The 12819-nt window shown below is 45.5% G+C and overlaps 1 pseudogene; it reads right to left on the minus strand.

Annotated features, from left to right (window-relative positions):
- Positions 1-6368: 6368 nt before the first annotated feature.
- On the minus strand, positions 6369-11609 carry LOC123055649 (uncharacterized; annotated as a pseudogene).
- Positions 11610-12819: the final 1210 nt, after the last annotated feature.

Raw genomic sequence — 12819 nt, forward strand, 5'->3', positions numbered from 1 at the left:
ACTCTGCGGGAGGGGAGGTAAACTTAATGGTCATGGTCTCCAGATCCTTTGCACTAAGAACAAAGAACATCGCAAATTCAGCGTAACTCCCAGAGCGAACATAATCTTCCAGCGATACTGTCTTCAGACAAACGTCGTGATCTTTGAGAAACTGCCGGTACTTACGACGCCATTTGTTTTTTTCACCATGAGAAATCAACGATCCCTAAAATATAAATGATAGGTTGAAAATACTTAGTGTCTATAAAAAGAGATACAGACCATCAAAAAACCGAATGCAACAATTAGTTCTACCACCTCCGTAACAAGAAGTTAGACATAGAATTGTCTATATATGGATGTATACAACAATAAATCATGTGTAGATACGGGTGCATCAATTTCAGTCAAAATTAAGACAAGCATTTCAAAAAGGAACGAGTACTACAGAATGCAAATTTCTGAAGATCATCACCTCAACAAACAAGTTCTCCAGTTTTGGAAAGCATTGCAGCAATTCAACGACGGTGTCCACCTTATAATACATGTAGATAAGCAAGGTCTTGACAGATTGACGCATTGTTGTTAGACTGACTGCCTTCAAACCCTTGATGAAAATTAACAGAAGATGCATCACAAAACTAATAGCATAAAGGTTGGATGAAATCAAACTTGTTTCCTCACAAATAAAGTTAAGCTGGAGTATCATAAAAACTCAATACCTCAAGACACGTGAGACGACATGGATACAGTTCAGACGCAGAGACAGCGGTTACCTCCAAGTCCTGACTCTGCATGAAGAATAGAACATAGACCATCAAATTAATAGAACAAACATCGGAACAAGTACAGCACTGTTCCAGTATTAAGGAAAGTCAGTACCTCAAGACACGTCGAGGGAGACACAAACACGAATTCACCCAACGTCTCCAGTTTAGGTGCAGAGACAACAGTTATCGAACAGTCGTCAACCAGACAATCAACAATCAACCGTCGAAGCGAAGGGGCATCCTCAACAATGAGTTCTCCGTGTGGACAATAAATGCCAATGCTTACAAGGTTAATGAGTTTATTGTGACGCGACGACCTCCTCTATTGCAAACAAGCAGGAGAGACTCAAGTGTAGGGCAACTAGAGTGGATTATGCTTTGCAGCGACGCGTCTGATATATCAACAGCCACAAGCGAGAGTCTTTTCACCAGTGGTAGCTTAAGCGTCCCTATGTAATTGTCTGGTATTTGGCAAAGAGCAAAGCCGAGGGTGTGGAGAGAGGAGGAAAACCGAAACACGGACTCCGGTGCCGAGGGCGTAGTTGAAGTGCAAAGATCCAATAGAGTTACCTCTTGCGTCAGAAATTCTGGGAAGAGGTAGTAGAACTCAAGAACCTGGATATTGTTCAACTTCCAGGATCGGAGCCAGGCATCAACGGTGGAGGGCCTACACTGTAGGTAGCACGCCGGAATAGAGCGGCGGCTAACCGATCCAGCATGGCCGGACAGAATGGATTCCGGAAGACTGACAACAGGATTTCGACAGAGCCGCATTCCGGAATAGCATTTGCGAACGGGCTCCTTGGTGAAGGCGCACAGATGAGATATGGTCTCGATATGACCTTTTCCACCATCGTTAAAAAGACGAGGGTCAGAGATCTCGCGGAAGTCGAGATTCAGAGGAGCGATGGGCCACAAAGGACGCCAGCGACGTGCGAGGATTCGAGTACGGATGCCATCCTTGATGGGAAGACGAGAGATGATCTCACCTAGGACGCCGTCGGCGAGATCGCTGATGCGGTCCGCACGACATCCCTCTTCTTCCTCATCGGATCGGGAGGGAGCACGGTCACCGCTTCCATCCCCTCCGACGACCAGCACACCACCAGAAAGCGGCATCGCTGGTGGCGCCACTCTCGACCTCTTGATGCTACGAGCAGCGCTTTCCATTTCCACCTCCGTTGCTGGGGTGGCGCCGCCCACGACCAGTGCTCACTGAGGTGGATCTAGAGAAATGGATTACAACCTATTAATCCACGAGACGGCTTAAATACCCACGACGGGGAGCGGAGGGGTCCAGATTAATTACTTCTTCTATTTTTCTTTCTGATAGGGGGGCCCGGGTTAAGTACTACTCCTAGCAAGTCAATGGTAGGTGACTGCTTGAAACATTAAATAGAACCACGGCTTTCAAGGTACGAGATGCACTGTTGCACACGCAGACCAGGCACGGGCGTGCCTGTCCGTGTTTTAATTATTTACGGCACACATTCAATAGAAGAATCCGTTTGACGCCGGAAGCATGGTTCTACAGTCATCTTGCCTCTACGAGCAACAAAATTTTCCACGGACACATTCACATTTAAGTCAATAGAAGATTCAAGGCCGTGCCTCTGCTTTGCAAATGATTCTGCTGAAATGCTCCTGTCACGGCTTGTCACATACCAAACACACGGTACGGCTTGGCATTGTCACGTACCAGACACAGGGTCCTGCCTTTGGCATTGGGACGCACTGTTCTACATGCCACACAGGCATGTAGAACAATTCGTGTCTACGTTCGTGTCTCTTTGTGTTCCAGATGATTCCGTTGACTCAGGAGAGGCACGGTATGGAGGCCCAGAGAGGCATGCTTGCGTTTTACGTGGGATCAAAATTATCACAGGCACGGGCATGAAGCGCGTAAAGGCATGGTCGGTGGTATTACATAGAGTCACGCTAACCTTTGTCTTACGCACAGCCACGGGCATTTACTCTGTGAGGCACGGAATGGCCTATACGAGAGACCCTGTTTTTAAAAGTGTATTTCCTTGTACGGGCATAAGCACGTGGATACAGCATAGAGGCACGGGCGTTTACTCTGTGTTACAATTGTTTTCGTTGTAAGATTTTAACTCAAATGCATGAACCGTCAAGTGTGTCAGTGTTTCAAGTCAGAGGTCACCTTCGTGTCTCTTTGTGCTCCAAATGCATCCGTTGATCTATAACCAGGAGTGGCACGGTAAAGTTGCTCAGAGAGGCATGCTTTTGTTTTATGTGGAGTCACGTTCGTGCATTAATTGCGGAAACCCAACGTTTCAACGGGTGTCTCCTCGTATTCGGGTGCGAACGCCATGTGGCACCGCTCCGGAAACCCAAGGATCCGACAGGCGTCTCCTCCGGTGTCGCCGCTCTGGCTCATAGCCCGAGGCCAGCTCCGGCTACTTAAGCCGGACGGGGTCTCGAAACCCTAGCCACACACTCTTCCCCCCTCTGCCCGCCGTCAGGCCATCCATTCCTCTTGCTGATCTCCATCCTGACCCTCGCTACCATGGCTGCGCAGGAGGACACTACTGCGGAACCCCGTTCCCAGACACTGGAGGGGATCAAGGCTAGCGAGGGTTCCTCATCTGTAAGTTGACTCTGCTTCCGCTTCTTTCCTTTTTTCTTTCCTTCGGCTACTTGATTTAGTTGTGAAACGTGAATAAGCCAGACGGAATCTCGAAACCCTAGCCACACCCCCTTCATCCTTTTATCCGCCTCCAGGCTATCCACTCCTCTTGCTGTTCTCTACCCTGACACTCTCCGCCATGGCTGTGCAGGATGACACTACTCCAGAGAGCCGTGTCCTGAGGCAGGAGGAAATCTCCGCTGGCCAGGCTTCCTCATCTGTAAGTTCACTCTGCTTCCATTTCATTCATTTTTTCTTTCTTTCGGCTACCCGCATTTGTTGTGGAACGTGGATCATTGTGGTGAACTTCATCCTAAGTTGATGAAGTGCGTCCTGCCATCAATCTCACACCTTCTCTTTTGTCCAGGTGAAAAACTGGTGGGAGGCTACGGAAGCTCACCTCTTGAAGATCGTGGAGATATCGACGAGGTTGTATGATCTTCTGGATGAGAAGACGAAGGCGAAGCTCAAACTTGAGTACGGCAAGCTCACGCTGGAGACATACGTTATGATAAAAGAGGTCAAGGAACTTCGCGCCCAGCGACCCTGATCGTTGTATCTGAAGCAATTAAGGAGTGGACTAAAAAGTTTCTTATTTTGTCTTGCGTCACCTTGTAGTCAGTAACTTTAATAAAAAATGTGTTTTGGTTTCCTGGGTCAAGTTTATGGGTACAAATGTGAACATTAACGTAATGGCCAATTCGAGAGGCGTTGTTTTTAAAAGCATGGGTGTGAAGTCTGTGCAGCCAAGGTTCTTTGTACCAACTAGAGTCATGTCTTGTGCACACATGAAGGCGTGGACATTCCTACCTTTCTTTGTTTAAGTGTTTTGGGTCACAGGCACGGGCATGAAGCGCTCAAAAGCATGGTCGGTGGTAGCCTGTGACTCTATCAGACGGACACGCACGGGCGTTAAGCCCACAGAGGCACCCAATGGCCTATGTGAGGGACGCTGTTTTTAAAATCTTATTTCCTTGAATATAAAAGCACGGACGTGAACTCCCTACGGACACGGTTCCGTATTGAGTTGTGTCACACATCTTTCTTGATGTTACGTATATTATTTCGATATAAAATGCGTGGACGTTCGTGGCTATCTGTATTTCATTGTTTCACAGTGAAGCACGGGCACAGTTTTAAACAAAGCACAAGCACGTCTCGATTTGCAGAAACAGCACTGTCGTGGTTCTACAGGACGCTATGTTCTAGGCTGTGCAGCATGTTTCCACCCAAACGTTCACCACAGGGTCACGGACATACACAGAGGAAGTGTCGTGCAGTGATAAAAACGCACAGTCTTACAGGTACAAGAGGCACGAGGAGGCACATTGATTAACATCATCAGAAATTAATCAGATTATACATGCGCACGCATATAGAGAGATGCATCAAAAGTGGACTACAAGAGATAAACTAAGTTGGTAATAGTAAACAATCAATGGTATTAACTAATAATGGAACTTAGCAACAGGCATACAACATTAGACTCAAACTTATAGTAGAACACACATAGTACTTAGAAGTCCTGATCATGACAGATCGACTGGGTCACTGAAAACTCAAAAGTAGTAACAAGTCAATGCTAGGTGGCTGCTTGAAACGTCAAATAGAGTCACGGCTTTGATGGTACGAGATGCACTGTTGTACTTGCAGACCAGGCACGTGCGTGCCCCTCTGTGATTTAATTATTTACCGCACACATTCACAAAGCGTGCCTATCTTTGTGAATCTTTTCCACGCCGGAAGCACGATTCTACATCCATCTTCCCTCTGCAAGCGGCAAAATTTTCCACGGGCACGTTGACAATGAAGTCACTTGAAGATTCAAGGCCGTGCCTCTGCTTTGCAGATGATTCTGCTAAAACGCGGCCAAAACCAAGTGAATGAAGTGATGGCAGAAGATTCAAGGCCGTGCCTCTGCTTTGCAGATGATTCTGCTAAAATGCGGACAAAACCAAGTGAATGAACTGATGGCAAACCACGGCTTTTCAAGAACGAGACACACGGTCCTGCCTTCGACATTGTAAAGCACTATTCTACATGCCACACACAGGCATAGCCGTAATTCCACGTGCTTTAGTAGCATGTAAAGACGTGATTCTCTCACAGCAAACGCCGTGAACCTACTGCCAGACACTATATCCATTTGTGAAACAGAAAAACAAACACAACCGTGACCCATTTAGTTTGAAATCTTTGCATGACAGAAGCACAGCGTGAAGGCACATGAGGCACGGTTGGACACGCATCGCAAGCACGGTTATTTGAATTACTTACAGTCATGCATTCATAACAGAAGAACATGCGTTAGAACAGGCGAGGCACAGTTACCACGAAAGCCATGGTTATGCAGCCCCAGAAGCACGACCCAGATTTTGTGCTTAAAAACGTTTTCGCTCCATAACGGCGGGCGTGACCATGCAACCGTGAGAGTCACGGTTGAACACTCACCGGTTGCATGGCCGTGGCTGCGTGTGCCCTTAGGTTATCTTTATCTCTCTGTCACGCAGCAGAGAAGCATGCTTGTATGCTTACAACATCCACGTTCAGAAACCGACGCGGCTGCGGAAAATAACAAGGAAACCTGTGCCTCTGATATTTTTGTCCGCCGAGTAAAAAATACATAAAGAAGCAAAAGGCGTTCTTATTTAAATTTGTTTTGTTTCTATAAATGCAGCAAATTAACTTACAAGACATTCTTATAACCACAGCACAAGAAAATAAACAATCAACAACTGCCCTCCCTCCCCACCAATTGCTTGCTATTTCATCGCCCCATGTGCGGCCTTGTTTTTGAATGTTCAGCGATCCATTCTTCCTTCTCGACCCTTGTGCAACCCCACCCTTTTGCGTAGCTATTCAACCTATTTACCTGTAATATTCATACATAAAAACAAAGCGAAAGATTGCGGTCATCACTGTTTTTTGCTTACGTCCTGTTTAAGCTGCATTATTACCTTTTAATTTTTCTATTCGTACTGTTCTCCAGTACCAAAAAGTCTCCACTCAGACCTTTCCTTTATGAAAATGGACTGCGTAGATTCCGTGCCTTGTCCCGGGATTCCCTGCATGCATTCTGTGTGCTTGGCTTGTGCGATATTTGATTCTGGCGTAGATGCAAGACTTTGGTAAATGCTCCCTACTGTCAGTGAGGTCGTTGGAGTTGCTGGCGTCTGACGTCTTCCTCCTGGGCTTGGAGTGCATTGTCCTGAGCCGCTTGATGTCCTCGATGGTGTTGTCGGTGTTGTCGGCCATTTCACTGACCTTCCCTTCTTCTCCTGCTGCGATTTCCTCTTTTCCTCTTCAATCCTCATCCTCTCCTGGACTTCTGGGTTATCCGGGCAGTTTGTTTTCCTGTGACCCTTTACTCTACAACGGCCGCACTTGGATGCGGCTTTGTTGCCTTTTCCTTTCTTCTCAGAACCGGCTTTGATTCGATCTCCTTTTTTCGTACCCTTTGAGCCACTCATGGGAGGGTTCTTGAGAGTTTCGGCAAGAATGCATGTGTCTGGTTCCTCAGCAAGTGCCGCCATGACTTTTCTTTTCATATCGACCGTACACTCACGCAGCACATGGTATGCCTTCTCTTTTCTGCAAGCATTTGAACAGATATCCAACAAACTCAGCGTAAGCGAGGCCGAATCTCATAGTTTCATAGTATTGTGCAGTCATGCTATCACCTTGACTTGTAGACAGAACTTTCAGACTCTCTGATAGATTCCTGGTCCATCTGGGGATGACAAAGGATTTTGGAAGTTGATCGATCATGCATGTTTGGTCCATCACCTTAAGCACATGGCAGCACTGAATGCCATCCCTACTCATTTTCTTGCAGCTGCAACTGTATATTTCTTTTTGCTCATCCACATCTACCCTGAACTCAGACCTGTCAAATTCCTCGCCCAGATATGGTTTCCACACTTTTTCTCCAGGCTCAGTAATCTTTTTAAAAAAATATTGCCTCCCCTTTGCCAGGTCAGAGCACTTGAAGTAAGTCCGGTTCCGTAGCTCCAGCTGGAATTTCCTGAAAATTTCATTCGTGTATACTTGACTTGCTTGTCTTTCAATCGAAAAACCCGTCTCTAGTGATGGCGCCTTCTCTTCTGTTCGGTGTCTTTTCTTGTCAAGCGTGGCGAGGCAATTTTGCTGAATCGTGTGATACGCATTAACAAACCTTTTTATAGTGTCCTTGTGGTCGACGTAATTCTTCCACATCGAATTCGTGCTCTCATTGCGAGTGGTTGTTGACGAGAAAGGATAGAAACAGTCCTTGAAGTAGGCCGGCAGCCAAAACTTTTGGAGTTCCCATAGCGTGTTCAGGTGTTTGTTGCCTTCCGCCTTGTGCAGAGAAATTGCTGCTTTCCAGGCACGCTCAAACTCGTCTTGATCTAGTGAGTTTTTGACGATTCGAAATATATCATCAGACATCCCTGGGTGTTGCGCAAACACTGCTGCATTATTTTCCTTCAGGTTCTTCCTAATATGCCACCAGCAGAACCTGTGCCTCGTCCTCGGAAGAGCTTCCTTTATTGCAGTCTTCATCGCCTGGTCCTGGTCTGTTATTATGTATTTCGGCTCTTTACCTCCCATTACCTCGACAAACGTGCTTAGGAGCCACTTGAATGACCCTATTTTCTCATCCTTCAAAAGGCCTACTCCAAACAGGACGGTCGACCCGTGGTTGTCGACACCTATAATTGGTGCAAATGGCAAGCCATATATATTTGTAGAGAATGTCGTGTCAAAAGACACGAAATCTCCATATAGATCATTATTCATCTTACACAAGGAGTTTGTCCAGAACAGGCTGCGCACTACATTGTTCTCTGTCTCTTCCACCTGGTGGAATCCCGGCCTCCGCCTTTGCATATCAGCAAACAGTTTCATGGTGTCTGCGATATCAGCGCCGCGCTCTCCAGCCCTGTCCCGGCATGCAATGTTGCTTATGTCAATCGTGTCAAACATAACTTCTCGCCTCGGTTTCCCCATGGCAGTAAAAATCTGCATAACCTTCCTTGGTTCTAACCTCGCCTTCTGCAGCACTTGTATAAAGAATTTCTCCTGATGTGTCATCTTCATATAGCATCTCATGAACTTCAGCATCCAATCAGATGGGTGAAGCTGGTGGTTGTGCTCTAGACACACGTTCTTCAAATACCACTTCCTCCTATCTGTATCCCTCTTGGCTGTTATTTGGACTGGGCAGCTTGTCCGGATCAAGCAGTTGCTCCTTCTCTCCTTAACATGTCTCTCAGTTATTTTACTATGCCCTTCCTTGGTGCACTGAAACACCTGCTTGTCAAGCTGCTGATCATATGTCGATCTTCTGCTCGTTGATCACTTGGTAGCAAAGCCAACCTTTCTAGCATATCTGCAGAAAAACAAAAAGCACTCGTCCAATGATCCGAATACCATACCACCCTCTCGTTCGAGCGCTTCGGTGACCTCCTGAATCGTTGGGTATATGCCTTCTTTAAACATGACGTCCATTTCTTTCTCTACAATGGTTGGCGGCGCCATGATGATTCTATCTACCGTGTCTTCGTTCGTCTTATCGCATTCACTTCTGATGACATCAGTCTCAACGCCAGCCACAGGTCCACTTACGGCGGAGCTACTGCTGCTCTGTTGTTTGTCACACGCAGCAGCGTCATTTCTGCATGGCATGGTCAAATACATAAATGAGTCTGCCTCTCCAATGTTGCATTGTGCAATGCTGCTCCCTGTTTCTCCGGCACTCGTGCAACCAAGAGACTGTGCTGCTTCTACCATGCAATCTGTGCTGGCGCTGTATGGTACTTGCTGCTGTGAACATTGCGTTTCCTTCGAAATGGATGGAGAACTATGATATTTCTTTCCCTCATCTGTTATCCCCTCCGCCAAATCCTCAACACATGGCAAGAAACAGAATTAGATGTCCAGAGCAGCTTATGCATTTTTTTAATTTCTAAACAAAAGATTTATATGACTCATCAGGGCTCATCTGGTATACCAAAACCAGACCTGTGCCTCTTCACCGAGTATAAGCGGTACACCAGAGGCACTGTTCACATTACACCCAGCAGCACGAATGTGACCATGCTACACACACATCTGCACAAAGAGGAACGGGTGTGCTTCTGTTTACACCATACAACCGGAGAGGCACAACAACATCCTATATAACAGAACAACTGCACATACAGCCGTACAAGACGGACAGTCGTCCTCCTGTTTTGCACTTTACCCTGTTCTCCCATAAAACTGTTTGTGTGTTGAATTGAAAAAGCATAGTTCCGACGTCACCTTTGTTTTCCCATGCCTCTCTTGTCCAGCAAATCTTGGCGACAACCTCCGTGCATTGGTGATTTTGCTGACGATTTTGAATGCCATCGGAGATCCTTTAGAAGGACCCCTCATGTTGAACGCCACAGGTGATCCTTTCAAAGGACCTTGCCTTATGTTTTCATCGATCCATGGACTACTGCGATACTTAATTCCTTCCTCATACACCTGCGTGTAAAAGATACTGCAATTTAAATATACCAGACGAAAACAAAGAAAAAATTGCTCACAAAAAAATATACATTTGCTTTAAATGTTGTTGCACGTTCGTATATGATGTCACCTGTATTGCTTTGTGATGCTGCTGTATGGTAGAGCTTATTGCTCCTATGTTTGATTTTGTCGTTGGGCTCTTCTTGCTTGTGCAAACCGTACCGAATCCTTCAACACCAATGCTTTTGTTGCCAATGATCCTTCTGCTTGCATCAAAGGAAATTCTGTTACCATGTACCTCTTCATTATGACCGCCTACAAATGTTGGGCCGTCACAACGCCCGCTCTGCGCCTTTGTGGGCATCTGTATCTTCAAACCAAAAAATAATTAGAGGCACGTGCGACTAAAACTTCCACGAACGTTAAAACCAGCGTTTGAAGTTTTCGTCGTTACCTGCACAATCTGCTTAGTGGAGTCTCTGCTGCTTAGAATGCTCCTCTTGGCAGGTGTATGTTGCACACCATGCTCCTAGTTGGGACATTTGCCAAGAACTTGTATCTCACTCTTGACTCCAATTATTCCAGCCTGCATGGCATGTGCGTGTTTGACAGCATTTGCATCCTTGATCTTCTTCTCGTTTTGTAGTAAAAAAAAATCTTCCACCTCTTGATACTCAACTGCAGAGTAGATGCACAGGATAAACAGATATTACAGCATTCATCCAGGATATATAAATCATTTTTGTTGTTGTTAATGATGTACTATTTGGTGTTCTCAGTGGTTACACCTTGACAGCAAACGTCCCAGAAATAAAAGACCAAACATTAATATTCAACTGCCTTACTATTACCTGCCTCCCATAACCCTTGCCGATGTCATTCAAAGACCGACCGTCCCTGTTGTCCTGACCAGATGACGCACTCCTGAACATCTGCCCCGAAAAAGAGACGTGATAAATATAATGGTTATAAACCTGCAGTATCAGTGTTGAAACTTTTCAAAGTCGATATCAACAGAAATATATTTTTAGTTCTATACAATTAACATATATAAATATATACATATATTAATTTTTAATTAAACTACAACCTCAACCAAAGTGAGATCCTCTGATGCTAATTTGCTTGTGCAACACTTAACACAAAGATAACCATGAAACCTAACAAAAGTAACAACCTCGTATTACAAGGACGAGAGGATACAAAACAAAAAACAAACTCATATCAAAGCTACAGTGTAAAACTAAACAGTTTTATTCTATGAATCCCGACCACAACAAATTCATCAACGAATTGAATCTCGTGTATCAGGAATCGCCACGCAAAAGGTGCGTTGATAAATTTTTTACTAACCTTTGATTGCCGAATCTTATGCGCTGATTGTTCAGAAATTGTGGGGGGATCTGCTTCCCTGCAGTTTCTCAGCGATCCCCTTCAATGATTTTGAATCTCGGAGAGAGAGAAAAGAGAAAGAGAGAGAGAGAGAGAGAGAGAAAGAAAGAGAGAGGCTACTTTGTTTTTTTGCGTGCAGGAGAAGACTAACCTGATAGGTGGGGTGAGTTTTGCGACGCATGAGAGATGGGCATGTTTCTTGGGCATGACGAGATGTGGTAGGTCGACTTCACCTGACCGTCGACGACACTAACAAGTGGGCTCTCAGTTACTAATTCCTCTAAGTTTCTCACTAACTTGTGGGGTCGGCCTTATATGAGTCCTACGAGGAGTACCTCCATCTGAGGTGAGAAAATGTGGTAGGTGGACTTCAAACTCATACTGACATGTGGGCTCTCAAATAGTTCCTCCAAGTATTTGACTAACTTGTGGAGTCGTCCGCAGATGAGTCCCAGATCTCTCTCCATCTAGCATCGGTGGCGACAGGAGAGCTCTCCAAAGGAAAGCCAATCCTGATCCCTCCGCAGAGTTCGCTCGTCACTGAAAAATTATCGGTATCCTTCATCTCACTCGCCGTGGATCTCCTGTTCAGGTAATCCATTGCATCCTCACCATGATTATGCCACCGATTCAATGTTTGAACAAAAAAATTACCGGTGCTAGCAATTCCGCGGGCTGCGTACACACCGCATGTGCGCAACACAACACGTGGGGCGCGATTTGAATATCGGTTCCGGATCCAATTATCTTCAGCTGGTCCGTGCTCAAACTGTTGCACCGTCTTAACAGCAGAGAGGTTATGGATTTAAAATTAGGACTCAGCTAACCTCACTTTAATCATGCCAACTGCATGCTTGCACCGTGGTTTTGCTAACTTGAGTTATATCTCCAGCCATGCAAAACTTAAGCACTCGTCTTAGCTAACCAACTAGAGACAGGACAAATTATTTGTATAGATCTGCAATCTATAGTAGAGATCCAAAGGATTTACGTCCGGTTTTGCAAAGCAGTTACTAACTCAGAGTTAGAACCCGTCTTAGCTAACCAACCTGTTGATGATGGTCTCACATGGACTGCTAACAACTGTCTCACATAGCTGACCTAGTAACGATGACGTCTCATGACCTCTTATGTAGAGTTCGATGAGATGGACTCCACCCCATAGCTGTCGGAGACTCAGTCTCAGTCTGTCGATGGCACGGAGATTGTCACCCAAGATTTCATGGTTCATGACCAACTAGAGACAGAGAGACTAATGATCGAGTTAAAATGTGCAGCGCACAAAAAGCTTGTTGAGGAGTACAGGACAAAAAAGCAGCTTGCTGCCTCGAAGTAGGTGTTTTTTATCATGCATCTCGCGTGTGTCGTTGAAATTTCTTTGGAAATCACTGCCTCTCATTATAGCTGCATTTTTAATCACAGCTTAAATATTTATCTCTGTTTTGCTGACTCGGCGTTTATATGTAAGCTTCTGCCAGAAAAGCATGTGGTTCAACAATACATTTGCTAAAGGTCATTTCTTATCTTTGTCCACAGAGCTGCTGCAATGGG

Source organism: Triticum aestivum, chromosome 2D (genome assembly GCF_018294505.1).
Source record: "Triticum aestivum cultivar Chinese Spring chromosome 2D, IWGSC CS RefSeq v2.1, whole genome shotgun sequence".
NCBI lineage: Eukaryota > Viridiplantae > Streptophyta > Magnoliopsida > Poales > Poaceae > Triticum > Triticum aestivum.